This window comes from Protopterus annectens, chromosome 3.part0 (assembly GCF_019279795.1).
Source record: "Protopterus annectens isolate FY-2018-M chromosome 3.part0, PAN1.0, whole genome shotgun sequence".
Lineage (NCBI taxonomy): Eukaryota > Metazoa > Chordata > Ceratodontiformes > Protopteridae > Protopterus > Protopterus annectens.
In genome coordinates, this window is record NC_056731.1 from 1,644,847,955 (window position 1) to 1,644,866,811 (window position 18,857).

Genomic DNA, 18,857 nt, shown 5'->3' on the forward strand with positions numbered 1-18,857 from the left:
AGCCAATTATTAAAGTCAATTATCTTCTGTTCATATTGTGGCATCATCCTTGAAGAAGTTAGAACACTGCTCAGTGCTGGACATACAGTCCAAGAGGTCCATCATGTTTCTCTTCATACAGTCCAAGGAGGTACATCTCAGGTTGTTTACACCCATATGGACTATGACAGAGTCATTCTGGTACTTCTGGTTCAATGACCTGAATGTGTGCATGATCTGGTGGCAACTGACCATGACTCTCTTCTGTGTGTCTCACAATGGAGTCTCCTAGTTGTTTGTCTTAGCGGCTTAGAAGTTGAGATGCAGTGAGATGTGACTGTGTGTACCATGGTGGGTAGCCTTCAGGGTCTAGGAAGATTACATTTAAGAGCCTCAGGATATGTGGGTCTGCGTGCCTAGTCTATGCAATGTGTGATGGGTGTAGTACATTTGTTTTCTGACAACCTGTTTGGTAATATAACTGGTTGTATGTGAGGGCCTTGCTTCCAGTGGGACTGTGTAACTACACCTCTCACATGCCATACCAGTTTATTTAAGAATTAGGTGGTTGTCAATAAACAGAATTACTACATTGCCTTAGGACACCTCTATCTACAATCCACCATACTTGCTGCAGAGAAAGTGGGAAGTCTTGGATTTTTTCCTTCAGAAATGTGTAATGTTCAACTTACTAGTGAATAATTTGGCCTCCAAACTGCACTTATTCAAAACTGTGACTTTCTAACACATCTAACCAATTAGTCTGGTGTCATTCAAAAGTTTTTGGCACTTAGATATTAGTAAAAGACATAAAGATGATGTGACTCTAGAAGTACAATGTCATCTTGGGGTTAGATGTTAATGGATGGATGTATAAATTCTTTAACATTAAGTGTAATGACTTTAGTATCAACAAATGCTTTACTCTTGAACTATGGTTAGTATAATGACTAACATAAACACAATATGCTTAACACACTCAAAACAGCAGTGCTCAAGGGAAGAAAGAGTATCTCGCCTTAAATTCAAAATAAAGTCATTTAGCTTTAGAACAGAATAAAACAACAAAATAAAATAATAAAACATTCAAAAATATTCTGAAAAACACATAATCTACAAAATAAATATAAGCTGATGTAATACTAATATACAGTATTTGGGTGAACTCATCTATAATGATCCGAGTCTCCTTTAGCTAGGATTGATTTATTTTAATTATATGATTACTGCAGTCTTTCTTTTAAGGTATAAAAACACTCTCCTCCAAATAGTTATAAACAACTCTGACCCAAAGGAAACCACCGACTGTGGCACACAAAAGGTCAAACAGCAATACAAAATTTCTGTCTTTGTTCAAAGAAAACCATCGACTGTGGTACACAAAAAGACAAACGGCAAAGCAAGATTTCTCTCTTTATTCTAGTGCTTCGGTCTCCACCTTCAAGGAATAACAAACAGCAAAAACTTTTCACGCATTTATATACCCCACATAATTAATTACAATCACTTAATAATTAAACACTGAACCTTCCCTTAAAGTAAACACTTCCAATTCAATTCATTATTTAAACCATTGGGCACCAACGTTTTGTATTTTAAAATATAAATACTTTCCTTATATAATAACTTGTGTTTCAATATATTTTCATCATTATGTAAACATTCCACTCTTTCTAAAATTGTGCCTTCTAATAAAGTGGTATCACTGTTATGTAACATTTTAAAATGTAAGGCAATTACTTTATCTTCCCTTATATTTCTAATATCCCTTAAATGCTCCATGAACCTAATACGAAATTCACACTTAGTCTCCCCTATGTAATACAACTGACATGAGCACCTCAGGGCATATACAATTCCCTTACTTCTACAAGAATAGGTGCCTCTGGGTTCAAATTTAACCCCATTCATACTACTGAACGTATCCATTATATGTGTACACGCACCACACTTATTACAGCTTAATGTTCCTCTGAATGATGGTGCATCTGATATATTCATAACTGGCATACAAACATACATTTCTTTTAAGGTGTGTTTAATTTTTCCTAGTTCATTAGTTCAATTACATGTGTGTATGGGCCAAAGACCAATCAAAATGTAGACTCCACTGTAATGAGAAAGATTGATGATATATAATGGAAATTTGTTCTGTAGTCGAACTATAGACTGAGTTAAGTAATTAGCTTTTGATATGGTCCTTGTCTCATCTATTGTTAAGTTATAACATGGCCCTCTATTATTTAAAACTGGATTCAACAACTCAATGTATAATAATAATATGTGGTATTCTTCACTCCGAAGCCCCCTACATTGCTAAACGGAGTTTTCCATACAGATATCTATTGCTAACTGAAAAGAAACCCAGGCTTTCCAGTCTAGACTGATATGACATATCTTTACAAGTATCAATATGCCTTGTGAATTTCCTTTGAATTCCATCCAAAACTAGGTTACCCTTTTTGTATGAACAAAACAACATGTTATACTCAATAACTGGATGAACATATGTTATAAACATCCTCAAAAGACAATACTTGGATCATGTAATAAAGTCCTTAAAAATTAATCCAGTTTTTATTTAGAGCCTTAGCTTGAACTTCTAAAGCATTAGTCTTGTATCTAACGTTACTACAAATAATAATTCCTAGGTCTTATATTCTATTAATTTTTCAACTTGTAAGGACCTAGGTTTACTTTATACTCAACCTTAGGTTTCCCAAAATATTTATTATTATTAAGTTTTAATTGGGTCGTGTGGCGTTCCGAAAGACATGCTTGAATGGGCGTGCCTTCATTGAAGGTTGGGTGTCGAGCTGGCAACTTGGCACCGTGAAAACCTACTGCCAATCATTAGCAGACCGGAGTTCCGCTGTCGCGACCCCTAACCGGGAAAAGCCGAAAGACAACAGCAACATTAAATTTTAATCCAGTTTGTTTAAACCATTTAGCTACTTGACACAAATAATGACTGAAATAGTCAATATCAGTAGTGGAGGTGACAATGCAACCTAAATTAATATTGCCTGCATATTTGGCCATATAAACACTAGATATCTTAGGAACAGAGGAAAAAAAAAACAAGTTAAATAGTAATGGACCAAGTAGTGAACCCTGGGGCACATCTTTATTCATTTAAAGCCAACTTGATGTAAGGTTACATATCTTTACTCTTTGTAATCTTCCACAGAGCCAGTTAGCCACCAACGTACAATATATCAGGTCACCTTGGTTTAAGCATGGCATCTAAAATTGCAAAGTATGGAATACTATCAAAAGTCTTCGAAAAATCTAAATACACCACCATAACTGACATATCCACATCTAAGATTTTAGGCACAGGATCCTACATTGTTTTGATGAACAAAGTATGAAAATAAAGAAAAGCTTTGCATTTAACATGTAAATGATAATAATTTATATTTTTTGTTTAGGGTAATATACTGATCCAAAATGGACCAGCTTTAGACATTGCCCTAGTACACAGAATATAAATAAAAAGCATAAAGAGCAATACTGCCACAATAAATGTTATAAAGTAACAATGCAGTAACAAATGTTATAAAGTAACATAATGCAGTAAAAAATGTTATAAAGTAACATAATGCAGTAACAAATGTTATAAAGTAACATAATGCAGTAACAAGTATTAAATTAATACTAAAGAATTTGCACTGCTACAAATGTAGGCAAACACTAAAACATGCTCACATCTGCAAAACTTTCTTGAAGAATGAGGACCCAGGTTCTTGTGTTCTGGTGCATACTCTGAATATGTTTCCCTAATGTTGTCAGCTAGGTTTGTGTTCTGATGCATACGCTGAATATGGTTCCCTAATGTTGTCAGCTAAGTTTGTGTTCTGATGCATACGCTGAATATGCTTCCCTAATGTTGTCAGCTAGGTTTGTGTTCTGATGCATACGCTGAATATGTTCCCCTAATGTTGTCAGCTAGGTTTGTGTTCTGATGCATACGCTGAATATGTTTCCCTAATGTTGTCAGCTAGGTTTGTGTTCTGATGCATACGCTGAATATGTTTCCCTAATGTTGTCAGCTAGGTTTGTGTTCTGGTGCATAAGCTGAATATGTTTCCCTAATGTTGTCAGCTAGGTTTGTGTTCTGATGCATAAGCTGAATATGTTCCCCTAATGTTGTCGGCTAGGTTTGTGTTCTGATTCATACGCTGAATATGTTTCCCTAATGTTGTCAGCTAGGTTTATGTTCTGATGCATAAGCTGAATATGTTTCCCTAATGTTGTCAGCTAGGTTTGTGTTCTGGTGCATAAGCTGAATATGTTTCCCTAATGTTGTCAGCTAGGTTTGTGTTCTGATGCATGCGCTGAATATGTTTCCCTAATGTTGTCAGCTAGGTTTGTGTTCTGATGCATAAGCTGAATATGTTCCCCTAATGTTGTCAGCTAGGTTTGTGTTCTGATGCATACGATGAATATGTTTCCCTAATGTTGTCAGCTAGGTTTGTGTTCTGATGCATACGCTGAATATGTTTACCTAATGTTGTCAGCTAGGTTTGTGTTCGGATGCATACGCTGAATATGTTTCCCTAATGTTGTCAGCTAGGTTTGTGTTTTGGTGCATAAGCTGAATATGTTTCCCTAATGTTGTCAGCTAGGTTTGTGTTCTGATGCATAAGCTGAATATGTTTTCCTAATGTTCTCAGCTAGGTTTGTGTTCTGATGCATATGCTGAATATGTTTCCCTAATGTTGTCAGCTAGGTTTGTGTTCTGATGCATATGCTGAATATGTTTACCTAATGTTGTCAGCTAGGTTTGTGTTCTGATGCATACGCTGAATATGTTCCCCTAATGTTGTCGGCTAGGTCTGTGTTCTGATGCATATGCTGAATATGTTTCCCTAATGTTGTCAGCTAGGTTTGTGTTCTGATGCATAAGCTGAATATGTTTCCCTAATGTTGTCCACTAGGTTTGTGTTCTGGTGCATAAGCTGAATATGTTTCCCTAATGTTGTCAGCTAGGTTTGTGTTCTGATGCATACGCTGAATATGTTTCCCTAATGTTGTCAGCTAGGTTTGTGTTCTGATGCATAACCTGAATATGTTCCCCTAATGTTGTCAGCTAGGTTTGTGTTCTGATGCATACACTGAATATGTTTCCCAAATGTTGTCAGCTAGGTTTGTGTTCTGATGCATAAGCTGAATATGTTTACCTAATGTTGTCAGCTAGGTTTGTGTTCTGATGCATACGCTGAATATGTTTCCCTAATGTTGTCAGCTAGGTTTGTCTTCTGATGCATAAGCTGAATATGTTCCCCTAATGTTGTCGGCTAGGTTTGTGTTCTGGTGCATACGCTGAATATGTTCCCCTAATGTTGTCGGCTAGATTTGTGTTCTGATGCATACGCTGAATATGTTTCCCTAATGTTGTCAGCTAGGTTTGTGTTCTGATGCATACGCTGAATATGTTTCCCTAATGTTGTCAGCTAGGTTTGTGTTCTGATGCATAAGCTGAATATGTTTCCCTAATGTTGTCAGCGAGGTTCGTCTTCTGATGCATACGCTGAATATGTTTCCCTAATGTTGTCAGCTTGGTTTGTGTTCTGATGCATACGCTGAATATGTTCCCCTAATGTTGTCGGCTAGGTTTGTGTTCTGATGCATATGCTGAATATGTTCCCCTAATGTTGTGAGCTAGGTTTATGTTCTGGTGCATAAGCTGAATATGTTTCCCTAATGTTGTCAGATATGGTTGTGTTCTGGTGCATACGCTGAATATGTTCCCCTAATGTTGTCGGCTAGGTTTGTGTTCTGATGCATACGCTGAATATGTACCCCTAATGTTGTTGGCTAGGTTTGTGTTCTGATGCATACGCTGAATATGTTTCCCTAATGTTGTCAGCTAGGTTTGTGTTCTGGTGCATAAGCTGAATATGTTTCCCTAATGTTGTCGGCTAGGTTTGTGTTCTGATGCATATGCTGAATATGTTTCCCTAATGTTGTCAGCTAGGTTTATGTTCTGATGCATACGCTGAATATGTTTCCCTAATGTTGTCAGCTAGGTTTGTGTTCTGGTGCATAAGCTGAATATGTTTCCCTAATGTTGGCAGCTAGGTTTGTCTTCTGGTGCATAAGCTGAATATGTTCCCCTAATGTCATCAGCTAGATTTGTGTTCTGATGCATATGCTGAATATGTTTCCCTAATGTTGTCAGCTAGGTTTGTGTTCTGATGCATACGCTGAATATGTTTCCCTAATGTTGTCAGCTAGGTTTGTGTTCTGATGCGTACGCTGAATATGTTCCCCTAATGTTGCCAGCTAGGCTTGTGTTCTGATGCATACGCTGAATATGTTTCCCTAATGTTGTCGGCTAAGTTTGTGTTCTGATGCATACACTGAATATGTTTCCCTAATGTTGTCAGCTAGGTTTGTGTTCAGGTGCTTACGCTGAATATGTTCCCCTAATGTTGTCGGCTAGGTTTGTGTTCTGATGCATACGCTGAATATGTTTCCCTAATGTTGTCAGCTAGGTTTGTGTTCTGATGCATACGCTGAATATGTTTCCCTAATGTTGTCAGCTAGGTTTGTGTTCTGATGCATACACTGAATATCTTCCTCTAATGTTGTCAGCTAGGTTTGTGTTCTGGTGCATAAGCTGAATATGTTTCCCTAATGTTGTTGGCTAGGTTTGTGTTCTGATGCATATGCTGAATATGTTTCCCTAATGTTGTCAGCTAGGTTTGTGTTCTGGTGCATACACTGAATATGTTTCCCTAATGTTGTCGCCTAGGTTTCTGTTCTGGTGCATACACTGAATATGTTTCCCTAATGGTGTCAGCTAGGTTTGTGTTCTGATGCATACACTGAATATGTTTCCCTAATGTTGTCAGCTAGGTTTGTGTTCTGATGCATACGCTGAATATGTTTCCCTAATGTTGTCAGCTAGATTTGTGTTCTGGTGCATACACTGAATATGTTTCCCTAATGTTGTCAGCTAGGTTTGTGTTTTGGTGCATACGCTGAATATGTTTCCCTAATGTTTTCGGCTAGGTTTGTGTGGTGGTGCATACGCTGAATATGGTTCCCTAATGTTGTTGGCTAGGTTTGTGTTCTGATGCATACGCTGAATATGTTCCCCTAATGTTGTCAGTTAGGTTTGTGTTCTGATGCATACGCTGAATATGTTTCCCTAATGTTGTCGGTTAGGTTTGTGTTCTGGTGCATATGCTGAATATGTTTCCCTAATGTTGTCATCTAGGTTAGTGTTCTGATGCATACGCTGAATATGTTCCCCTAATGTTGTCAGCTAGGTTTGTGTTCTGGTGCATATGTTGAATATGTTCCCCTAATGTTGTCAGCTAGGTTTGTGTTCTGGTGCATACGCTGAATATGTTTCTCTAATGTTGTCAGCTAGGTTTGTGTTCAGGTGCATACGCTGAATATGTTTCCCTAATGTTGTCAGCTAGGTGTGTGTTCTGATGCATACGCTGAATATGTTTCCCTAATGTTGTCAGCTAGGTTTGTGTTCTGATGCATACGCTGAATATGTTCCCCTTATGTTGTCAGCTAGGTTTGTGTTCTGATGCATACGCTGAATATATTCCCCTAATGTTGTCAGCTAGGTTTGTGTTCTGGTGCATACGCTGAATATGTTGCCCTAATGTTGTCAGCTAGGTTTGTGTTCTGGTGCATACGCTGAATATGTTCCCCTAATGTTGTCAGCTAGGTTTGTGTACTGGTGCATACGCTGAATATGTTTCCCTAATGTTGTCGGCTAGGTTTGTGTTCTGGTGCATACGCTGAATATGTTTCCCTAATGTTGTCGGCTAGGTTTGTGTTCTGGTGCATACACTGAATATGTTTTCCTAATGTTGTCAGCTAGGTTTGTGTTCTGATGCATATGCTGAATATGTTTCCCTAATGTTGTCAGCTAGGTTTGTGTTCAGGTGCATACGCTGAATATGTTCCCCTAATGTTGCCAGCTAGGTTTGTGTTCTGATGCATACGCTGAATATGTTTCCCTAATGTTGTCGGCTAGGTTTGTGTTCTGGTGCATACGCTGAATATGTTTCCCTAATGTTGTCAGCTAGGTTTGTGTTCTGATGCATTCGCTGAATATGTTTCCCTAATGTTGTCAGCTAGGTTTGTGTTCTGATGCATACGCTGAATATATTTCCCTAATGTTGTCGGCTAGGTTTGTGTTCTGGTGCATACGCTGAATATGTTTCCCTAATGTTGTCAGCTAGGTTTGTGTTCTGGTGCATACGCTGAATATGTTTCCCTAATGTTGTCAGCTAGGTTTGTGTTCTGATGCATACGCTGAATATGTTTCCCTAATGTTGTCAGCTAGGTTAGTGTTCTGATGCATACGCTGAATATGTTTCCCTAATGTTGTCAGCTAGGTTTGTGTTCTGATGCATACGCTGAATATGTTTCCCTAATGTTGTCAGCTAGGTTTGTGTTCTGATGCATACGCTGAATATGTTCCCCTAATGTTGTCAGCTAGGTTTGTGTTCTGATGCATACGCTGAATATGTTTCCCTAATGTTGTCAGCTAGGTTTGTGTTCTGATGCATACGCTGAATATGTTTCCCTAATGTTGTCAGCTAGGTTTGTGTTTTGGTGCATAAGCTGAATATGTTTCCCATAGTTGTCAGCTAGGTTTGTTTTCTGATGCTTACGCTGAATAGGTTTCCCTAATGTTGTCAGCTTGGTTTGTGTTCTGGTGCATACGCTGAATATGTTTCCCTAATGTTGTCAGCTAGGTTTGTGTTCTGGTGCATAAGCTGAATATATTCCCCTAATGTTTTTGACTAGGTTTGTGTTCTGGTGCATACGCTGAATATGTTTCATTAATATTGTCGGCTAGGTTTGTATTCTGATGCATATGCTGAATATGTTTCCCTAATGTTGTCGGCTAGGTTTGTGTTCTGGTGCATATGCTGAATATGTTTCCCTACTGTTGTCATCTAGGTTAGTGTTCTGATGCATACGCTGAATATGTTTCCCTAATGTTGTCAGCTACGTTTGTGTTCTGATGCATACGCTGAGTATGTTCCCCTAATGTTGTCAGCTAGGTTTGTGTTCTGGTGCATACGCTGAATATGTTCCCCTAATGTTGTCAGCTAGGTTTGTGTTCTGGTGCATACGCTGAATATGTTTCCCTAATGTTGTCAGCTAGGTTTGTGTTCTGGTGCATAAGCTGAATATGTTTTCCTAATGTTCTCAGCTAGGTTTGTGTTCTGATGCATATGCTGAATATGTTTCCCTAATGTTGTCAGCTAGGTTTGTGTTCTGATGCATATGCTGAATATGTTTACCTAATGTTGTCAGCTAGGTTTGTGTTCTGATGCATACGCTGAATATGTTCCCCTAATGTTGTCGGCTAGGTCTGTGTTCTGATGCATATGCTGAATATGTTTCCCTAATGTTGTCAGCTAGGTTTGTGTTCTGATGCATAAGCTGAATATGTTTCCCTAATGTTGTCCACTAGGTTTGTGTTCTGGTGCATAAGCTGAATATGTTTCCCTAATGTTGTCAGCTAGGTTTGTGTTCTGATGCATACGCTGAATATGTTTCCCTAATGTTGTCAGCTAGGTTTGTGTTCTGATGCATAACCTGAATATGTTCCCCTAATGTTGTCAGCTAGGTTTGTGTTCTGATGCATACGCTGAATATGTTTCCCAAATGTTGTCAGCTAGGTTTGTGTTCTGATGCATAAGCTGAATATGTTTACCTAATGTTGTCAGCTAGGTTTGTGTTCTGATGCATACGCTGAATATGTTTCCCTAATGTTGTCAGCTAGGTTTGTCTTCTGATGCATAAGCTGAATATGTTCCCCTAATGTTGTCGGCTAGGTTTGTGTTCTGGTGCATACGCTGAATATGTTCCCCTAATGTTGTCGGCTAGATTTGTGTTCTGATGCATACGCTGAATATGTTTCCCTAATGTTGTCAGCTAGGTTTGTGTTCTGATGCATACGCTGAATATGTTTCCCTAATGTTGTCAGCTAGGTTTGTGTTCTGATGCATAAGCTGAATATGTTTCCCTAATGTTGTCAGCGAGGTTCGTCTTCTGATGCATACGCTGAATATGTTTCCCTAATGTTGTCAGCTTGGTTTGTGTTCTGATGCATACGCTGAATATGTTCCCCTAATGTTGTCGGCTAGGTTTGTGTTCTGATGCATATGCTGAATATGTTCCCCTAATGTTGTGAGCTAGGTTTATGTTCTGGTGCATAAGCTGAATATGTTTCCCTAATGTTGTCAGATATGGTTGTGTTCTGGTGCATACGCTGAATATGTTCCCCTAATGTTGTCGGCTAGGTTTGTGTTCTGATGCATACGCTGAATATGTACCCCTAATGTTGTTGGCTAGGTTTGTGTTCTGATGCATACGCTGAATATGTTTCCCTAATGTTGTCGGCTAGGTTTGTGTTCTGATGCATATGCTGAATATGTTTCCCTAATGTTGTCAGCTAGGTTTATGTTCTGATGCATACGCTGAATATGTTTCCCTAATGTTGTCAGCTAGGTTTGTGTTCTGGTGCATAAGCTGAATATGTTTCACTAATGTTGGCAGCTAGGTTTGTCTTCTGGTGCATAAGCTGAATATGTTCCCCTAATATCATCAGCTAGATTTGTGTTCTGATGCATACGCTGAATATGTTTCCCTAATGTTGTCAGCTAGGTTTGTGTTCTGATGCATACGCTGAATATGTTTCCCTAATGTTGTCAGCTAGGTTTGTGTTCTGATGCGTACGCTGAATATGTTCCCCTAATGTTGCCAGCTAGGCTTGTGTTCTGATGCATACGCTGAATATGTTTCCCTAATGTTGTCGGCTAAGTTTGTGTTCTGATGCATACACTGAATATGTTTCCCTAATGTTGTCAGCTAGGTTTGTGTTCAGGTGCTTACGCTGAATATGTTCCCCTAATGTTGTCGGCTAGGTTTGTGTTCTGATGCATACGCTGAATATGTTTCCCTAATGTTGTCAGCTAGGTTTGTGTTCTGATGCATACGCTGAATATGTTTCCCTAATGTTGTCAGCTAGGTTTGTGTTCTGATGCATACACTGAATATCTTCCTCTAATGTTGTCAGCTAGGTTTGTGTTCTGGTGCATAAGCTGAATATGTTTCCCTAATGTTGTTGGCTAGGTTTGTGTTCTGATGCATATGCTGAATATGTTTCCCTAATGTTGTCAGCTAGGTTTGTGTTCTGGTGCATACACTGAATATGTTTCCCTAATGTTGTCGCCTAGGTTTCTGTTCTGGTGCATACACTGAATATGTTTCCCTAATGGTGTCAGCTAGGTTTGTGTTCTGATGCATACACTGAATATGTTTCCCTAATGTTGTCAGCTAGGTTTGTGTTCTGATGCATACGCTGAATATGTTTCCCTAATGTTGTCAGCTAGATTTGTGTTCTGGTGCATACACTGAATATGTTTCCCTAATGTTGTCAGCTAGGTTTGTGTTTTGGTGCATACGCTGAATATGTTTCCTAATGTTTTCGGCTAGGTTTGTGTGGTGGTGCATACGCTGAATATGGTTCCCTAATGTTGTTGGCTAGGTTTGTGTTCTGATGCATACGCTGAATATGTTCCCCTAATGTTGTCAGTTAGGTTTGTGTTCTGATGCATACGCTGAATATGTTTCCGTAATGTTGTCGGTTAGGTTTGTGTTCTGGTGCATATGCTGAATATGTTTCCCTAATGTTGTCATCTAGGTTAGTGTTCTGATGCATACGCTGAATATGTTCCCCTAATGTTGTCAGCTAGGTTTGTGTTCTGGTGCATACGTTGAATATGTTCCCCTAATGTTGTCAGCTAGGTTTGTGTTCTGGTGCATACGCTGAATATGTTTCTCTAATGTTGTCAGCTAGGTTTGTGTTCAGGTGCATACGCTGAATATGTTTCCCTAATGTTGTCAGCTAGGTGTGTGTTCTGATGCATACGCTGAATATGTTTCCCTAATGTTGTCAGCTAGGTTTGTGTTCTGATGCATACGCTGAATATGTTTCCCTAATGTTGTCAGCTAGGTTTGTGTTCTGATGCATACGCTGAATATATTCCCCTAATGTTGTCAGCTAGGTTTGTGTTCTGGTGCATACGCTGAATATGTTGCCCTAATGTTGTCAGCTAGGTTTGTGTTCTGATGCATACGCTGAATATGTTTCCCTAATGTTGTCAGCTAGGTTTGTGTTCTGATGCATACGCTGAATATGTTTCCCTAATGTTGTCAGCTAGGTTTGTGTTCTGGTGCATACGCTGAATATGTTTCCCTAATGTTGTCAGCTAGGTTTGTGTTCTGATGCATACGCTGAATATGTTTCCCTAATGTTGTCAGCTAGGTTTGTGTTCTGATGCATACGCTGAATATGTTTCCCTAATGTTGTCAGCTAGGTTTGTGTTCTGGTGCATACGCTGAATATGTTTCCCTAATGTTGTCAGCTAGGTTTGTGTTCTGATGCATACGCTGAATATGTTTCCCTAATGTTGTCAGCTAGGTTTGTGTTCTGATGCATACGCTGAATATGTTTCCCTAATGTTGTCAGCTAGGTTTGTGTTCTGATGCATACGCTGAATATGTTTCCCTAATGTTGTCAGCTAGGTTTGTGTTCTGATGCATACGCTGAATATGTTTCCCTAATGTTGTCAGCTAGGTTTGTGTTCTGATGCATACGCTGAATATGTTTCCCTAATGTTGTCAGCTAGGTTTGTGTTCTGATGCATAAGCTGAATATGTTCCCCTAATGTTGTGAGCTAGGTTTGTGTTCTGGTGCATAAGCTGAATATGTTTCCCTAATGTTGTCAGCTAGGTTTGTGTTCTGGTGCATAAGCTGAATATATTCCCCTAATGTTTTTGACTAGGTTTGTGTTCTGGTGCATACGCTGAATATGTTTCATTAATATTGTCGGCTAGGTTTGTATTCTGATGCATATGCTGAATATGTTTCCCTAATGTTGTCGGCTAGGTTTGTGTTCTGGTGCATATGCTGAATATGTTTCCCTACTGTTGTCATCTAGGTTAGTGTTCTGATGCATACGCTGAATATGTTTCCCTAATGTTGTCAGCTAGGTTTGTGTTCTGATGCATACGCTGAGTATGTTCCCCTAATGTTGTCAGCTAGGTTTGTGTTCTGGTGCATACGCTGAATATGTTCCCCTAATGTTGTCAGCTAGGTTTGTGTTCTGGTGCATACGCTGAATATGTTTCCCTAATGTTGTCAGCTAGGTTTGTGTTCTGGTGCATAAGCTGAATATGTTCCCCTAATGTTGTTGGCTAGGTTTGTGTTCTGGTGCATACGCTGAATATGTTTCATTAATATTGTCGGCTAGGTTTGTATTCTGATGCATATGCTGAATATGTTTCCCTAATGTTGTCGGCTAGGTTTGTGTTCTGGTGCATATACTGAATATGTTTCCCTACTGTTGTCATCTAGGTTAGTGTTCTGATGCATACGCTATATATGTTTCCCTAATGTTGTCAGCTAGGTTTGTGTTCTGAGGCATACGCTGAATATGTTCCCCTAATGTTGTCAGCTAGGTTTGTGTTCTGGTGCATACGCTGAATATGTTCCCCTAATGTTGTCAGCTAGGTTTGTGTTCTGGTGCATACGCTGAATATGTTTCCCTAATGTTGTCAGCTAGGTTTGTGTTCAGGTGCGTACGCTGAATATGTTTCCCTAATGTTGTCATCTAGGTTAGTGTTCTGATGCATACGCTGAATATGTTTCCCTAATGTTGTCACCTAGGTTTGTGTTCTGATGCATACGCTGAATATGTTCCCCTAATGTTGTCAGCTAGGTTTGTGTTCTGGTGCATTCGCTGAATATGTTCCCCTAATGTTGTCAGCTAGGTTTGTGTTCTGGTGCATACGCTGAATATGTTTCCCTAATGTTGTCAGCTAGGTTTGTGTTCAGGTGCGTACGCTGAATATGTTTCCCTAATGTTGTCAGCTAGGTTTGTGTTCTGATGCATACGCTGAATATGTCTCCCTAATGTTGTCAGCTCGGTTTGTGTTCTGATGCATACACTGAATATGTTCCCCTAATGTTGTCAGCTAGGTTTGTGTTCTGATGCATACGCTGAATATATTCCCCTAATGTTGTCAGCTAGGTTTGTGTTCTGGTGCATACACTGAATACGTTCCCCTAATGTTGTCAGCTAGGTTTGTGTTCTGGTGCATATGCTGAATATGTTCCCCTAATGTTGTCAGCTAGGTTTGTGTTCTGGTGCATACACTGAATATGTTTCCCTAATGTTGTCGGCTAGGTTTGTGTTCTGGTGCATACGCTGAATATGTTTCCCTAATGTTGTCGGCTAGGTTTGTGTTCTGGTGCATACGCTGAATATGTTTCCCTAATGTTGTCAGCTAGGTTTGTGTTCTGATGCATATGCTGAATATGTTTCCCTAATGTTGTCAGCTAGGTTTGTGTTCTGATGCATATGCTGAATATGTTTCCCTAATGTTGTCGGCTAGGTTTGTGTTCTGGTGCATACGCTGAATATGTTTCCCTAATGTTGTCTGCTAGGTTTGTGTTCTGGTGCATAAGCTGAATATGTTCCCCTAATGTTGTCGGCTAGGTTTGTGTTCTAATGCATACGCTGAATATGTTTCCCTAATGCTGTCAGCTAGGTTTGTGTTCTGATGCATACACTGAATATGTTTCCCTAATGTTGTCAGCTAGGTTTGTGTTCTGGTGCATATGCTGAATATGTTTCCCTAATTTTGTCTGCTAGGTTTGTGTTCTGGTGCATAAGCTGAATATGTTCCCCTAATGTTGTCGGCTAGGTTTGTGTTCTAATGCATACGCTGAATATGTTTCCCTAATGCTGTCAGCTAGGTTTGTGTTCTGATGCATACGCTGAACATGTTTCCCTAATGTTGTCGGCTAGGTTTGAGTTCTGGTGCATACGCTGAATATGTTTCCCTAATGTTGTTGGCTAGGTTTGTGTTCTGGTGCATACGCTGAATATGTTCCCCTAATGTTGTCAGCTAGGTTTGTGTTCTGATGCATACGCTAAATATGTTCCCCTAATGTTGTCGGCTAGGTTTGTGTTTTGTTGCATACGCTGAACATGTTTCCCTAATGTTGTCGGCTAGGTTTTTGTTCTGGTGCATACGCTGAATATGTTTCCCTAATGTTGTCAGCTAGGTTTGTGTTCTGGTGCATACGCTGAATATGTTTCCCTAATGTTGTCGGCTAGGTTTGTGTTCTGGTGCATACGCTGAATATGTTTCCCTAATGTTGTCAGCTAGGTTTGTGTTCTGGTGCATACGCTGAATATGTTTCCCTAATGTTGTCAGCTAGGTTTGTGTTCTGGTGCATACGCTGAATATGTTTCCCTAATGTTGTCGGCTAGGTTTGTGTTCTGGTGCATACACTGAATATGTTTCCCTAATGTTGTCGGCTAGGTTTGTGTTCTGATGCATATGCTGAATATGTTTCCCTAATGTTGTCAGCTAGGTTTGTGTTCTGCATAAGCTGAATATGTTCCCCTAATGTTGTCGGCTAGTTTTGTGTTCTAATGCATACGCTGAATATGTTTCCCTAATGTTGTCGGCTAGGTTTGTGTTCTCATGCATACGCTGAACATGTTTCCCTAATGTTGTCAGCTAGGTTTGTGTTCTGATGCATATGCTGAATATTATTCCCCTAATGTTGTCGGCTAGGTTTGTGTTCTGGTGCATACGCTGAACATGTTTCCCTAATGTTGTCGGCTAGGTTTGTGTTCTGGTGCATACGCTGAATATGTTTCCCTAATGTCGGCTAGGTTTGTGTTCTGCTGCATACGCTGAATATGTTTCCCTAATATTGTCGGCTAGGTTTGTATTCTGGTGCATACGCTGAATATGTTTCCCTAATGTTGTCAGCTTGGTTTGTGTTCTGGTGCATACGCTGAATATGTTTCCCTAATGTTGTCAGCTAGGTTTGTGTTCTGGTGCATACGCTGAATATGTTTCCCTAATGTTGTCAGCTAGGTTTGTGTTCTGGTGCATACGCTGAATATGTTTCCCTAATGTTGTCAGCTTGGTTTGTGTTCTGGTGCATACGCTGAATATGTTTCCCTAATGTTGTCAGCTAGGTTTGTGTTCTGGTGCATACGCTGAATATGTTTCCCTAATGTTGTCAGCTAGGTTTGTGTTCTGGTGCATACGCTGAATATGTTTCCCTAATGTTGTCAGCTAGGTTTGTGTTCTGATGCATAAGCTGAATATGTTTCCCTAATGTTGTCAGCTAGGTTTGTGTTCTGGTGCATAAGCTGAATATGTTTCCCCAATGTTGTCGGCTAGGTTCTTATTTCTACAATACGGTGTCTTTAATGTTTTTTACTGTTGCCAAGTGAGAATGAGAATGAGAGCTGATGTTTTTGACTAACATGCCAGTTGTGTTTAGAAAGGGAAGATTAATAAGTTTCAAATCTCATTGGAGTCCCATTTATTTTTTCAGCACCTTTGGCTTTATCAAGGTGCTTCACCCTGCATTTCATCATAATGTTACAGAGTAGTGAGTCATGTTGCATGAATCTTTACTTGATGATCATTTCTAAGAGAAAGTCACTAAACTGTCTGTCTAGTTACTAATTAACAGATTGTCTATGCAAAAGTCAGCCATTATGTTTCACCTAAGATGTGTCGAGCTTAGTTTTAGCAATTTCAGATTCGGAGTGGAGAGGTTCAGCCACCCGCTTGGGGTATACAGTAGGCACAGCGCAGCCCTCGAAGAGAAATGCATTCATTAGTTTTTCTTCCTTGTTACTATTTCTTTAGAATAAACAGTTCTCTGAATTAATACGTTTAATGCAGCATTCAGAGAGTTATGTTAATAGTCTGCTATACCCATTTTAGGGGCATTATATTAAGTTTCCTTGAAACATTGTAGTATGTAATCATTGCTAATTACTTTGCAGAAATTGTTATACTGCTGGGAAATTACACTCTAGGACATTTTTAATAGATCCTGTTTAGTGTGCTGCTTTTTGGAATGTAATTAGTGTAAACTGGCACTAGACTTTAAAGATCACGTCAGTTAGCATTGATGGATTACAGGGATAAAGCCCCTCACTATGGTCCAGGTGATATCAGTTCATCTAGTGGTTTAAGCATCTGCTGGAGCTGATGTGGGAGAATGATGAGACTCATGCTTATCCACATGTCCTTGGAGGGGGCTGGAGTACAATGTACTCAAGGCACACTGTCCATGGTACAGATTATGGACTACACACAGATGTCTTTCTGCAAAGTGGAGTAGTACCAACTGATCACATCATGGGGAGGTGGGACTGTGTTTCAAAAAGTCCATTACATGCCAATATCTTGGACACTGACAAGCAGCACAGGGGAGGTAGGGCCTTAAAGATAAAAAAAAACATTTCTCCTCAAGGGTAACAGCACCACTTCCAGTTCACTCAACCCACACCTGCAGAGAATAAATTAGCTTTAAATGTGTTTTCTGGATTGCCCATTAATTCTAGAGCTGTATAATTCCAAATCATGATATTCACCCCATGGATAAAAAATAATAATTTGCGGATTCTGAATGCAAACCAAAAATTCTATTTCTCTTTCTGATATCCATCCCAGATCAATATGCCATCATTAGTAAATCTCCAACACAGATTTCTGTAATTTAGAAATGTGATATTGTCCCTAAAAGACAAGCATCTTCCCATCATAGCTTCATAGGTAAATACTAGGCTAGCTGCCCTTGCAGGCCATTTTAAGCATAGCCAGTTTCCCTTGTTGTACTTTAAATAAACTATCCCATTTGGTTGTAGATTGGTCTTACCCACCCCATGGTTGATAATTATATATTACCCCTAATGAGAATAACTAGGATCATAGCACAGATAATTTGAGGGGGACCCATGCATGGGATAAAGCATTTATGAGCTGTCTCTGTCCATTGGTAGCACAGGGGACAATCCTGGGATAAATGTTCTGTTTCCCATCCATAGATATAAGTTGTGCTTGAATATGGACAAGGATGACCTTTGTTTTATGTCAGTGGGGAGTATGTTCCACATCAAGGGTAGCCTCTGCAAGGTATACCTGTCCTTCTAAACTGTTCTGTTGATGTTGCAGTAGAGGTTAGATCATTAGATCATGTATTTCAGATGCCATTTGACTTGCTGATGTGCAGTAAATCCATCAGTAATTGGTCAGAAGATGCCTTGTATGCCAGACACAGGTCAGCTCTCAGCAGTCTGTAAGATACCGAGTATAGGGACAGCTTTGAGTCAGTCCACTTTGGACATGTTGTTTAGGCCTTGTATCCTTTTACTAAGGTAACTCTGTGGGCATTCCAGTTGATGCATGTGTCTGGACAGATATTTGCCAAAGGGGACTATATATTCAATGACTGGTCTAATGAGGGCTGAGTAAATGGGAGCAGTGACATCCTTAGATTTAGACACAATCCCTTTGTTTATAAGCTGTGCAATATAGAAGAACTTTTCTTACAACAATAGACACTTGTTGGTCAAAAGTTAGGTCACTGTCCATATAGGTTCTCAAATCCCAAACATCTGGTTCAATTCTTAGGGGCATGTTGTCAATGTGGTAGTTCCCTGGGGTAGATGACTTCCCAAAGGGCACAATAGTGCATTTTTGGAATTTAGTTTCAGTTGATGATTTTGGCACCAGCTATTTATTTGGCACAAACCTTCCTGCAGGAAGGCTAAGTCATGGGGATTCAATGACTGCTCCTAGCTTGCAGTTACCTGCAAACTTTGTCAGCCAGAGACCTTTGATATTGGATTTTACTTCAGAAAAGTAGATGCTAAACAGGAGTTTGATTATCTGCATCCTATCTGTGAGCTTGTTGGCAATCTGGTGGGTAACACAGGGGTTTATTCCCAGTTTATTTAGCTTTTCTACTATGCCTGAGTTTGGAATTG